The following is a 14,233-nucleotide window of genomic DNA, read 5'->3' as shown; positions in this document are numbered from 1 at the left end:
ATATATACATGTTATCTTCAACAGATAATCATCTCATTTATTAGTGCCATAAATGTCTTGCCTCTCTATTTTTTTCCTTGTTTCTTTTCCTTTCATTCCTCCCTTCTCCCATTCTCTTTCCACACTGTCTCCAGTATCCATAACCATGTCCCATGCTTCTATATCTTCTAATCTTTCAGTTTCTGCTATAGAGTGCAAACAGTTGGTATATATTAAGTGGAGACATACACTGTCTCTCTTTTATAGCTTTCATAGCTTCACTCAGCAGTAAATCTTCCATATTCACCCACTTTCTATCAAATGCCAGGATCTTGGTTTTTTTTTATGGCTGAGTAGTATTCCACAGAGTAGATGTGCCACATATTTTCAATCCATTCATCTGTTCTTGGACACTTGGGTTGGTTCCTTGTCTTAGCAATTGTGAATGATATCACAGTAAACTTAGATGTGCAAGCACTTTTCTGACTGAATCTATACTTAATTTGGAGGTATAAAATGTATGTTAATCCATTAGGGGTAAACTATTTCCAAATGTCATTTGTAGATGGGTTTTTGAGGTTTCCTTTTGATGTGAAACTGTTTTTATGCCCCCGTGGACTTTTCGCATGTATGGCTATTGTTTCCTTTCACTTTTTTGCATAAGTGAATAAAACCTTTCTTTTTTTTTTTTTTTTTTTTGGAGAGATTTTCACTGTAGGGCGCGTGCGCTCGCCAGACAGACAGAGAGAGACAGAGACAGAAAGCGAGAAATCACCCCCCAAGGGGAATGGTCACGCCACAATCCCTTCTCCTCCATTCTCCTCTCGGGATCTTGGGCACACACGCACACGCGCCCGGCGTGAGTTTTAAGTCACCGGGTCCGGGACGTGAACCACGGTCGACTACATGGGAGTCCAGCGACATAGCCATTACGCTAATTGCTGGTTCCCAATAAAACCTTTCTTTGAACATGCAGTAAGTGATCACCAATATCTACATTTACCAGTTTGTAAGCAATTGAACTTTCAATGAGAATACCCATGGGCTCACGCTAGAGATCTTCCTCACTCCAGATCTTAGTCCAAGATATCATGAGAAGCAGCAAATTCTACCTTTTTAAATGTTGATAGATATCACCAGGTTGCCTTGTCTAGAGGTTGGAACAAGAGTCACCTAATCAGTCACATGGGGCAGTAACTGTCACTTAAATCTCCACCAGTATAAGATGTCATCAAACTTTTATCTTTACTTAATTATTGAAAATTGTGCATTAAAAAAGTTTTAACTGGGACCAGCAGATGGCCTAATGGTTATGTCATTGGACTCCCACATAGTCAAGCATGGTTCAAGTCCTGGACCCAGCAGCTTAAAATTCAACCAGGCAATCTGCATATGTGCCCAAGGTCCTGAGAGGAAAATGGAGAAGAGAGTGCAGTATGACCATGTCCCTTGGGAGGTAATTTCTTGCTTTCTGTCTCTCTGTCTCTCAGCAAGCAGATGTGCCCTATAGCAAAAATCTCTCTTAAACAAAAAGAGTTTTAAGTTATACTATGAGTAAAATTGTACATCTTTCTAGATGATTGAGAAATATTTTTAATAATTTTCCTAACAGTTTATAATTTTTTACAAATTTTCTTAATGATTTGTGAGTCTTTTTTTTTTTTAAGAAATCTTTAGGGACCAGCAGTTGATGTAATGGTTACATCTCTGGGCTCCCTCACAGTTGACCATGATTTGAGTCCCAGACCTGGTACCTTAAAATCATGCTGGACGTGTGTGCACACATCCCCAAGATCCTGAGAAGAGAATGAAGGGATTGTGGTGTGGCCATCCCCCCCTGTGGGATGCTCTCTTGCTTTCTGTCTCTCTGTCTCTCCAGAGAGCACATGTGCTCTACAGAAAAAAATCTCTCTTGACAAAAAAAGAAATCTTTATTCCATGATGAGTCAAAACCGTGCTACAATTTGTTCTTTGCTTTTAATGTGCTTTTGGTTCTGACATGAAATTATTTTTATTTGTATATATTACAATTATTTTCTGCTGTGACTTCTGAAATTTGTGTCATATTCAGAAAGGTCTACTCCAATCTAATAGAAATTATGTTATCTCATATGGTGTTTTTATGTGCCAATAATTTTAATACAAATGTAAGATTTTATATGTGTTAAATATGATATAAAAATTATTGAATGGCTAAAAATTAAATATATGAAATAGCAAAAAAAGTTAAGAAACAAAAGTAATTGCCTAGATATTATATTAAGATATCATAGTACATTACAACTTGGAATTGGCATGGGCTGGATCAATTAAATAGAATTTAAAACTCTATAAACATCTAAGGGCCAGTAGATCACGTGATGGTTAAGATCACTGGACTCCTATATGGCCAACCCCAGTTCAAGTCCCGGACCTGGGAGCTTGCTTCTCATTCTCACTCTCCCTCTCTCACTCTGTCCCTCTCTGGTTAAATATAAATAAATAAATAAAGTAAAATAAAATAATTCTTAAGAAAACTCTATGCACATCTAAAATCTAAACATTTTTATAATTAAAATCTTTAAAAAGATTTGTTTAATTTTATTTATTGTTATTATCTTTTAAATTTTCTCTCATATGTGTGCACTTACCAGAGAGAGAGAGAGCAACTGAAAAAGCAAAGCAAGCCACCAAGTTCAGGACTTGAACCTTGGTCTAAAATGTGGGAGTCCAGTGCCTTAACCACCATGCCATTTTCTGGCCCATTAAAAAATATTTAATGTTCTAACCAAAAATTATTATTTAGTATATGATAGAGGTGGTATTTCTCATTAGTAGGAGTAGACTGTATTACTTAATAGAGTCTGAAGTCAGTTGGAGAGCAAACTAGAGAAAAATAAGCTGATTCCAACTCCAAGAAATTTAAACTGAAACCCCAGATTGCTAGAAAAAAATAATGGCTTGTTTGTGTGTTTGTTTGTATATGTATGTGTGAATATATATATATATATATATATATATAATATATCTTCAAAATGTTCATTAAAAATCATATTATGAAAAAGCTATGCATAGCTTTATTTAAATTTGCATCAAATGTATTTTAGTTCTATTTTTTCATGAGCTTTTTGAGGTTTCCCACACATATGCACACACATACACACCTCCTTAGTTATACACAGCTTCTAGCCTTTCTAAGTCATGCAGTAAAATATTATGAAATTGAGACCAGCAGGTGGCTAAGGGTACTAGACTCCAACATGGCTGACCATTGTTCAAGTCCCAGACCTGGTGGCTTACTTTCTCACTTTCCCTCTTTTTCTCTCTCGCTCTGTTCCTCTCTGGTCAAATTAAAATAAATAAACAAATAAAGTCATATACAATAATCCTTTAAAAGAAAACAAAAGATTATGAAATTGACAATATAAAAGTTTTTAATAGTGGGGTCAGCAGGCGGCGTGGTGGTTAGTACTAGACTCCCACATGGCCAACTTCTGGTCAAGTCTCAGGCCTGACAGCTTGCTTTCACTTTCTCTCTTGTGCACATGCCCTATAGCAAGTTTTTAAAAAATAATAATAAATTGATTTAAATTTTTAAAACATTTTACATCTTTCGTGAGGTATAATCGATATACAAATAACTGCACATATCTAATGTGTATAATTTATTGAGTTTGGGAATACACAAGTACCCTTAATACCATCACTGCAATCAAGTAATAAACATATCCAACACTTCCCAAAGTTCCTGGTGTCCCTTTGTTTTCTGTTTGTAGTATAAACACCTGACCTGAGAGCTGCCTTCATGATAAATGTGGACGTGCACAATAACTCCCTGTTAACCATAGACACTGTCTTACTGCAGATGGGCTCTCTAGAACTCACTCTTCCAGTATAACTGAGACTTCGGACCAGCCCTCCACCCCCATCCCCAGGTAGCCTCTATATGTTCTCTACTTTTATTGTTGTATTCAAATCAGCATGAGAATAAGAGGACATCCAGTTCTAGCCAAGTTAAAAGAGCCACTTATTTAGCCTGTAACAGCAAGAGAACTTGAGTCACTCCAAAACCTTGCAGCCCAAAGCAGCGGGGAGGAAGGTTTATAAAGGCAAAAACCACAAAGAAGAAAGCTATACATCTAAAAACCACAAAAGAAAAAAGCTACACATCTAAGAAGGTACAGGTCTTGAGTTATGTGAAAGCAGTTAACAAAAGCTAAGAAGGCAAGTAATCAGGAAGGACACTTAAAATTGGCTGCATCCACTGGTGATGAATATTTTGGCCTGGTGATAAATATTCGGTTAGCAGGACAGGGATGGACAACGATGTTTGTCTGCTGGTGATAAGCATCCAGTGTGGAATTTTAGGAGACACATGTGGGTCAGGTTACAGGGAAAAAGGAAATGGCAACGGAATCATATTCAAAATGGAGGTGCTCATGCTTCATTTTGATTTAGGCTGTTTTAGTGCCCTCATGTAAGTGGAACCATGCAGCGCTTGTCCTTCTGGGACTGGCTTATTTCATTCAGTATGATGTCCTCCGGGTTCACCATGGTGTGGCCAATAGTGAATAGCCTACTTTTTGAGACTGAAAATAATCCATTGTATGCATATTCCATATTTTTCTTTATTCGTTCATCTGTCCTTGAACACATAGGTGGTTTCCATATTTTGGTTATTATGACTAATGCTGCCATTAACTTGAGAGTGCAAATAACTCTTCAAGATCCTGGTTTCAATTATTTTGTATATCTAAGCAGAAATAGGATTGCTATAGCATGTGGTAGTTTTGTTTTGTTTTGTTTTGTTTTGTTTTGTTTTGTTTTACAGAGAGATTTTTGCTATAGGACACGTGTGTGGTGACAGAGAGACAGAGAGAGAGAGAGACAGAAAGCCAGAAATCACCCCCTAGGGGGAATGGCCATGCCTGCAACCCCTTCTCTTCCATTCTCTTCTTGGGATTTTGGGCACGTATGCACATATGCCTGGTGTGAATTTTAAGCCACTGGGTCCAAGACTCAAACCACAGTTGACTATGTAGGAGTCCAACAATGTAACCATTATGCCATCCACTGATCTTGATAGTTCTAGTTTTAATTTTCTGAGGATCCTCCATACCATTTTCAATAGCGATTGCACTATTCACATGCCAAGGTTGCCTATGTGTTTGTTTGTTTGTTTGTTTGTTTTATTTTGGATAATAGCCATTATAACAGGTGGGAAAGAATGACTCAGTGTAGCTTTTACATGGACTTGACTGAATGTAAGTCAACTGGTAATGCAAGATGTTGAGTTTTCTTTATATACCTGTTAGCCATCTGTGTATCTTCTTTGGAGAATTGTGTGTTTAAATTTTTTGCCTATTTTTTGCTCTTTGCTATTAAGTTGATGGGGTTTCTTATATATTTTGGATTTGTTTAATGCCAGAGGCCCTGTACACATGTAGTAGAGAGAGAAAGCTCCTTTGGGGCTAGTCTATCTGAATTTTATCAGATATCAGGTTGGCAAAAATAACATCCTGGTGGTGCTGTAAAAAAATACATTCACATACTGCCGATATGAGTATAGTTTGGTGTATTCTTGAGGGAAAGGTAATTTTATAATAGCTATAAAAAATTTAAATGTGTATGCCCTAGTCTAGCACTTCCACTTTTCAGGGTTTTGCACCTTTTTTTTTCCCTAGAAATGTGCAGTAATTTCAGTTCTCAGTGACATATGTACAAGTGTTATTTGTTAAAATCAAATTTTCCAATAAAGGGAACCAGCAGTTAGCATAATGGCTATGTCGCTGGACTCCCACATAGTTGACCGCGGTTCGCGTCCTGGACCCAGTGGCTTAAAACACACCGGGAGCATGTGCGTGCGTGCCCAAGATCCCGAGAGGAGAATGGAGGAGAAGGGATTGCAGCGTGACCATCCCCCCTGGGGGGTGATTTCTCGCTTTCTGTCTCTATGTCTCTCTGTCTGTCTGATGAGCACACGTGCCCTATAGTGAAAAACTCTCCAAAAAAAAAAAAAGTTTCCAATAAAAAATTAGGAACAACTTCCATGTTCACCAATATGACATGGATTAAATGTGCTATACCTATGCATAATATAATGGAATATTATGGAAGGCCGCATATTGGATTTTCCACATGAACAAATGTTCGTCTATTTTGTACCCTTCCCCTATCATGGCTGTCTGCTTCTGTATTCCTGCTTGCTCTTCCCATGAGAAAATAGCTAGTACTAAAACCGCATCCGGGGCGAAATCCTGTACTTGCTACTGTCTTTGCTAACTAGCCCGAAACCCCTTTGTTTAGCAATGGAACGGGTTGCATGGAAACCCCGCTCCCCTCAGAAATAATTAACTTGCTTGACTCAGCTTCTGTAACTGCTTTCACATAGGAATCCTGCATACCTGGCAACTAACCCCTGTAAGAGGCTACCCCAAACTTTGGTTGGGGCTGCAGTTCTGACTCTTGGCCTCAGAGCCTCAGGCTGTAGTCACTGGCCAGCTAAGATTCCCTTTAACCTTATTCTGGTTTGGTGGTCGTTCATTCGGTAGCACTCTACAACATTTGGAGGCCCCCAGCAAGATCTGGGAACCTTAGAGTGGCCGAATAACACCCCAATGAGGACATTCCTTATACCTTGTCTCGGGTTCCAAGACGGGTAAGGAGATCTCACAAAACATAGATCAGATATTGGAGTCTCTGGTGGTGCCTGAATCTGGTAAGATTCTGGTTATCTTGGTTTGAGAGCTCTCCTGATGGGACTTTAGGAGGATTGGATACAGCGGAAACTCTAGGTCCCTGGGCCCAAGTGCAACAGCACTTCGGGTCCCTGGTGACAGTGATTTCTGATACACTGTCTTGCTTTGTCTTGTCTTTGTCACTCTTGTCTCCATCAAGGTGGGACAAGGCCAGTTGTCAGTCTTTTTGTTAAAAGTGACCCCCTTAATTGTTTCTTAGACCATTTTCAGGATTTTCAATGTCTGGCAGAGAGTTAAGGTGTTCCTGTTAATGCCTTTGATTTACAGAGATTTTGTGAACTTGATTGTCCCACATTCAGAGTCAGATGGCTCACAGAAGGATCATTTGATCTTCCAGCAGCCTATCAAGTCCTCTGAGTCACAACAGGCCTTCCTGGTCACCCCAACCAGATTGTCTACATTCAGATTTGGATTGACCTGCTCTTTGAAAAGCCTAAGTGGCTTAAGGCCTGCATGAAAATTTTTTCCAAAAACAGACACTCCTTGTGGCCAGAGATGCTTCAGGGAAACAAGAAAAACCACCAGTTCTTCCTGAAGACCCTCCATTTCAACACTCCCCCACCCCATGCCCCTTCAGCACCTCCTCAGGCCACCTCTGCGCCTCCCCGGACTGCCTCTCCAAGACCCAGGGAGGGGGAAGCCCCAAGTAGACTGGAGGCCAGTCCTCTTGGTCATGGAAAAGGAGCCTCTTTCTGTCCTCCATACTCAATCTGGGTCTTCTTATGGGCCAAAACCTGAGGACCCCTTCATGACCAAGAAACCAACTGAGGGGGAATAACAAGCTGCAGAGGGCCTCAGCCTCCTTGCCAGTTTTTCCTCTAAAGCAGATGGGACCTTCTGAGTTAGGTCCCAATGGCCAGCCTTTCATGGTTTATACCCCTTTCTCTATAAGTAACCTGTACAACTGGAAAAAAAAAAAAAAAAACAGAATCCCTCCTTCTCTCAAAACCCTCAGGGGTTAATCTCTCTCCTCAAGACTATTTTCTTCACCCATCAGCCTACCTGGGATGACTGCCAACGGCTCCTCCAGACTCTGCCACAGAAGAAAAAGAGAGAATCCACGGGCCGTAAGCTTGTCCTGCCTGGATGCCAACGGCCGACCCACTGCTGACCCTGCAGCCATCAAGAGAGCCTTTCCAGCTGGCAGACCTGAATGGGATGCAAATCTGGACAGAGGTAGGGAGGCCCTCGAAAACTATCACCATTTCCTCCTGAGGGCCATCCGTGCTGCTGCATGGAAATCTACGAACCTGTCTAAGGTGAGTGAGACCATCCAGGGGCCTTCCGAGAGCCCTGGGGACTTCCGAGAGCCCTGCAGCCTTCCTGGAGAGGCTTATGAAAGCTTACCGAATCTATACCCCCATTGATCAAGAGACTACAGAGGATAGAAGGGCCATTAATATGGCTTTGGTATCCAGTCGGCCCCAGATATATGTAAGAAACTTCAGAAATTGGAAGGGTTTGAGGGAAAGGCCCTCTCTGAGTTGGTCGAGTTTGCCCAAAAGGTTTTCGACAATTGGGAAGATCTTTTTGTTAAAATGTGACCCCCTTAATTGTTTCTTAGGCCATTTTCAGAATTTTTGACATTTGGCCGAGAGTTACGGTGTTCCTGCTAACGCCTTTGATTTACAGAGATTTTGTGAACTTGATTGGCCCACATTCAGTGTCGGTTGGTCCACAGAAGGATCATTTGATCTTCCAACAGCCTGTCAAGTCCTCCGAGTCACAACAGGCCATCCTGGTTGCCTCAACCAGATTGCTCAGGTACTCCTGGCTATGCAGCAGGTGCCAAAGGACCATAAGGGAAGCCAAGATCACCACCAGGAAGTAGGGCGCAATGGATTAGCAGAGACCAATGTGCCTATTGTAAGAAAAAGGGCCATTTTAAGAAGGACTGCCTCATACATAAACAAAAGCAGAATGAGGCAGGGGGGTGAAGAAAAGGCCAGCCTACCCTGATACTCATTGCTGAGGAAGACTGAGGGAGTCAGGACTCCTTAGGTCCCCAGGAGCCCTGGCTAACATTGACAGTTGGAAGCTAAAAGGTTGACTTCCTGGAAGATACCAGAGCCTCTGTGTCGGTCCTGCGCAAACCACTGGGCCCCCTTTCAAGGTCTCGAGTGCCTATTCAGAGAACTACGGGAAAAATCCAGTCATACCAGACCACGCAGCCTCACGTAATCAACCTGAGAACAGGTACCGTGACTCACTCTTTTCTTGTCATTCCGGATTGCCTCTACCCTCTGCTGAGCCTTGACTTGCTTTCAAAACTACCTGCAACTATCTCTTTCACAAACGGGGAACTGAGATCTCAGTGCTGGGCATCCCTACTTCCCTGGTCCCGTTTCTGTCTGTTACCCACTCCCTCGAAGAAGAGTACCATTTGTTCGCAGTACCTCTTCTAGGCATCTCCAAACCTACGCCCCTGTAAACTCAGTTGATGACAGGCATTCCAAAAGCTTGGGTGGAAAAACACCCTCCCCCCCGGACTGGCAGCCCACCACCCACCTGTAGTAGTACAAATCAGCAGTGGGGCCTCCCCCATCTGGATCAGACAATATCCAATGAGCTTAAAGGTGCAAGTGGGGATTTCTAAACACATTCTCCACCTCAGAGAGGCCGGAATCCTTATCCCATGTCAGTCCCCCTGGAACACCCTCCTCTGGCCAGTCCAAAAGGTGGGGACTGAAGACTTCCATCCGGTACACGACCTCCAAAAAGTCAACAAGAGGGATGAGACCATCTATCCCACCATTCCCGACCTGTACACCCTCTTGAGTTTGCTCTGGCCTTATCATACATTTTATACTGTCCTGGATTTAAAAGATGCCTTCTTTTGTCTCCCTCAGGCCCTACAAAGTCAGCCAATTTTTGCCTTTGAATGTACCAACCCAGAGAGGGGTTTCTCAGGCCAGCTCTGCTGGTCCCACCTCCCTCAGGAGGGTACAAAAACAGTCCCACCTTGTTTAATGAAGCATTGACCCAAGACCTCAAAGGTTTCTGCTTGGCCCACCCTGAGGTTACCCTCCTCCAGTACGTGGATGACCTCCTGTTAGCCACTGAGGATGAGGAGCACTCTACAACAATACCACCCAAGTTAGAAAGCAAAGGCCTCATGATTTGCTCTGCTGTGAGCACGTGAAAGAGAAGGCTGGAAACACTACAGTAGCACCCGCCATTATGTCATGAACTCATATGGAGTTTTATCAGACTACACACTACCAGGTTACTAATTTCAGAATTAAAGGGGGCACTGTGCATAATTCTTCTGTGATAACAGACATTACTGGGAGCTGAGTAAGCTGAATGTTCTATCTGCCTATCATGTTTTAGTTTGCTAAAATACAGAGTATCTCTGGGCACATACATGACAAACTAATAGTACAGGTGACTTTTACAAAGGAAACGGGAACCAAAAGAAATGAGAAAGAGACTTTCTTCTCACTCCATACTTCACATTGTGAATCAGGTGCCTCTTGTGAATATAAACCTATTTAAAAACAAATAAAGTAAAAGGGTAAACAAACATCAAATAAGCCTCTCCTCTCCCCTCCTCAGCACTGTCTCCTCATGCATGTTCTCTTAACCTTTAATCGCCATTATTCCTGGGAAAATTATGTTTCCTCGGAGGCCCCCTACTTTGGACCTATGGCCCTATTCACTCCTGCAGGCCCACTAAAGACCTCTCCTGACCCTCCACAGTTTGCTCTAGAAGGCTGACGGATCTGTGGAGAGGGTAGAACAATGGTTTATAGTGTCCTTTCTTTTCTTTTTTTTTTTGGAGAGGTTTGTTTTGTTTTGTTTGCTATAGGGCGCGTGCACTCACCAGACAGACAGAGAGAGACAGAGAGACAGAAAGTGAGAAATCACCCCCCAGGGAGATGGCCACATCGCAATCCCCTCTCCTCCATTCTCCTCTCGGGATCTTGGGCACGCACGCACGCACATGCGCCCAGCGTGAATTTCAAGCCACCGGGTCTGGGACGCAAGCCACGGTTGACCTCATGGGAGTCCAGTGACATAGCCATTACGCTAACTGCTTGTCCCTCTACTGTCCTTTCTTAACCCTGACCCTCTATAGTCTGAGCACCCTCTTGGGTTTGTTTGCAGCATAAGCATCATATTAGATAATACTGTATGGAAATAGGCAACAGAGTTCTGTCGCACAGGAGGTGCCCCAGACAGTTGGGCGGGGGGTAATTTAATCAAACGTTGCTTGCAACATGCACAGATATGCTGGTCATTGGCAAGTTTTAAGTAAAGCTTCGTTCCTTGCTCTGACTTCTCTGCAGTTTGCATTTCCTGTTCTGGCATCACAGATTGCCCAAAAGAATGGGAGAGGAACAATGCTTACTTTCTAAAATTACCCTAATTTTATCAATTACTCATTGATAAAATAATCTTGGTACATCTATATGTTGATTCACAGTGTAGCTATTAAAAATAGTTAGGTGGAGCTATGGTCTATAACCAAGAGAGATGTTCCAACGAAAAAACAGTAGAGGAATAGAATCGAGCTGCTAATGAGTACAGCTAGTGGAGTTCATTTGTTTTCAGTCTAGCTCTGATCTCTGTGACACAAATATTGACACTCAGACATTTTAAAAAAAAATTTTCTGAGGTCATTAACCTGGGAGGGGAAATGAGACAAGAGAAATGAATTAGAGCAGCAATCCCAATCCTTTTGACACCAGGACCAGGTTCTTGGAAGATGATTTTTCCACAATATGGGGCTTGGAGACAATGGAAGCCTCAGCTCACCACCGCTGAGGCCACTGGTGTACAGTACCAGTCAGCAGCCCCCGGTTTGGGAGATCCCTGAGTTAGAGGATGCAGATGGAGACTGGTGTTTTCTGTGTGTCTTTACTCTCTGTTATACTTTACCATATGGTGAATGACATTTATATTTAAATACTGATTTGAAGTAAAATATAATTTTTAAAAGAAGACAGCTACACTCTGACCCACAGAATACAAGTAAACATAAGAATTAGCAAATCCCAGAGCTTATGAAGAAAAAGGGCCTTAAATCTCTAACTTCCACAGAAGACTTAACTCATTTCCTGCTAAGAAACCACAGCTTCTAAGTCCATCGGTTCTACCTCTGTATGGTTCCAGATTTAAGAAATTGTGTCCTTCTCATAAGCCAACATCAGTCATGCTGTTTTATGATGTCTAGCTCTACCCAGTAGGTTTATTTAAAAGAAAATAATTCTTTTGAATATTTGAAGATAGGAGCATATTTCCTAGAATTTCTTCTTCCTGAGCTACAGAATTTTAAATAAAAGAGCACTTTTTACATCTCAATTTCTTCAGCCCTTTGCTGCCCCACCCTTTGCTCCCCAACTAAGAGAGGACAGAGAAGACTTTGGGGACCTTGGTCAGAAGCATGTCTCTGTCACAGCCACAAAGATTTGTAGTGATTCGTGACTCCATGCAGACTGATACCATTAGGATGGGTATCTGCCTCTCTTCCCTCAGGATAAATTCCATCCCTGGAACCTCTTTACCAGTTAGATTTCCTTATTTATTTTTTTTATTTTTTATTAATTAATTTATTTTTCATTTCATTTTCTTTTATACATTCAATCACATTATTATTGGTCTTACAAAATGGATATTTCAACATGTGAACATTTCTCCCTAATACAATTGATAAAAATACAAAATATCTTCAGCAGATAATACCACATTTCCTTGTGCCGTTAATATTTCACCTCCCTATTTTTCTTCTAAATGTCCTTCCTCAGACCCTCCTCTTGCACACATAATATATCTGGCATATACATCTATATACTTTGTTTCTATATCCTTTAGTGAATTAGTTTCAGTCATAGAGTGAAGACACTCATTTATATATTAAGTGGGGACATACAATGCCTCTCCATAGCCTAGCTTGCTTCACTCAGCAGTAAGTCTTCCATATTCATCCACTTTCTGTCAAAGCCAGGGTTTTGTTGTTTTTTAGGGCTTAATCGTATTCCATTGAGTATATTTGCCACAGTTTTTCTATCCATTCATCTGTTCATGGGCATTTGGGTTGTTTCCATGACTTAGCAATTGTGAATAGTGCCACAATAAACATCAATGTACAGGGAACCAGCAGTTAACTTAATGGCTATGTCACTGGACTCCCACGTAGTCGACCACAGTTCGCATCCCAGACCCAGTGGCTTAAAACTCATGCCGGGCACCTGTGCGTGCATGCCCAAGATCCCAAGAGGAGAATGGAGGAGAAGGGATTGCAGCGTGACCATCCCCCCTGGGGGGTGATTTCTTGCTTTCTGTCTCTATGTCTCTCTCTGTCTGTCTGGCGAGTGCACATGCCCTGTAGCAAAAACCTCTCCAAAAAAAAAAATCCATGTGCGAGCACTTTTCCGATTAAGTATTCTTCTATCCTTTGGGTAGATACCAAGAAGTGGGATTGCTGGATCATATGGTAGTTCTATTTGTAGATTTTTGAGGAATCTCAAAATTATTCTCCAAGGTGGCTGGACCAATTTACATTCCCACCAGCAGTGCAAGAGAGCTCTCCTTTCACCACCCACCAGCACTTCACTTTTTGTTTTTTTTAATCTTAGTCATTCTGACTGGGGTTAAGTGCTATCTCATTGTTCTTTTGATCTGCATTTCCTTTACAATGAGGGATGTTGAGCATTTTTTCATATGCCTTTTAGCTATTTGTATGTCATCTTTAGAGAGGTTTTCTTTTCCTAAAAAAGTAAAGCATTTTATTTAATTGTATCAAGGCCATCTTAAGATAGTAACTAAAAAAAAAAAGACCTATATTCAAACTAGTGCCCTAAGATTTATATTTGAGCACCCACTGCAGAATGCTGACACTATCACGTTGGTTTTCTTGATACCTTGTTACATTTTCCATCACCCATCTGCACAGTTAAGCTCAGCTTCCTCAAAATATTTGAACAACAGTTTAGAAAAGTTTGCCCAGTAATTCAGTACCCACCAGTTTTTTATCAAGGAAGAATGTTACTTGTGCACGTCAGAATCTGATACTAATTAAATGGTGACAGCTTTTCCAATAAACAAGAATATGCTCTTCCTTGGCTAGGAAGGGAGATTGCCACAGCTGACAGGTCCCAAAGATACATGGAGTAGAGAGTGGTCTTTTTCAACTCATTCTCCCATCTTTTAACAGGATTGATCACCTTTTTTCAGAACAACTGCTTGAGTTCCTTGTGAATTCTGGTTATCAGTCCCTTATCTGACGCACAGTTTACAAAAATATTTTCCCATTCTGCAGGCTGTCTATTCATACTAGTTACTGTGTCTTTTGCCATGCAGAAATTTATTAATCTGATGTAATCCTACTTGTCTCTTTTGGGGATTACTGACTGTGTGTTGGGAGTCTTGTTTAAGAAGTCTTTCAGTACCCCAATGTCACCTAGAGTTTCCCCAGTGTTTTCCAGGAGCAGTTTTATAGTTTGGTGTCTTAGATTTAGATCTTTGATCCACCTTGACTTGATTTTTGTCAAAGGTGAGAGGTAGGGGTTCAG

General features: G+C 41.4%; 1 non-coding gene across 1 annotated transcript; it reads right to left on the bottom strand.

The window, feature by feature from the left end:
• Positions 1-13,701: 13,701 nt before the first annotated feature.
• On the bottom strand, positions 13,702-13,832 carry LOC114004495 (small nucleolar RNA SNORA24). Its single transcript, XR_003546631.1, has one exon. It is a non-coding gene; the product is annotated as a small nucleolar RNA SNORA24 (small nucleolar RNA).
• Between the last annotated feature and the right edge of the window lie 401 nt (positions 13,833-14,233).

This window comes from Tupaia chinensis, unplaced genomic scaffold (assembly GCF_000334495.1).
Source record: "Tupaia chinensis unplaced genomic scaffold, TupChi_1.0 Scaffold138235_1, whole genome shotgun sequence".
Classification (NCBI taxonomy): domain Eukaryota; kingdom Metazoa; phylum Chordata; class Mammalia; order Scandentia; family Tupaiidae; genus Tupaia; species Tupaia belangeri.
This window is presented reverse-complemented; position numbering and strand designations above follow the sequence as displayed.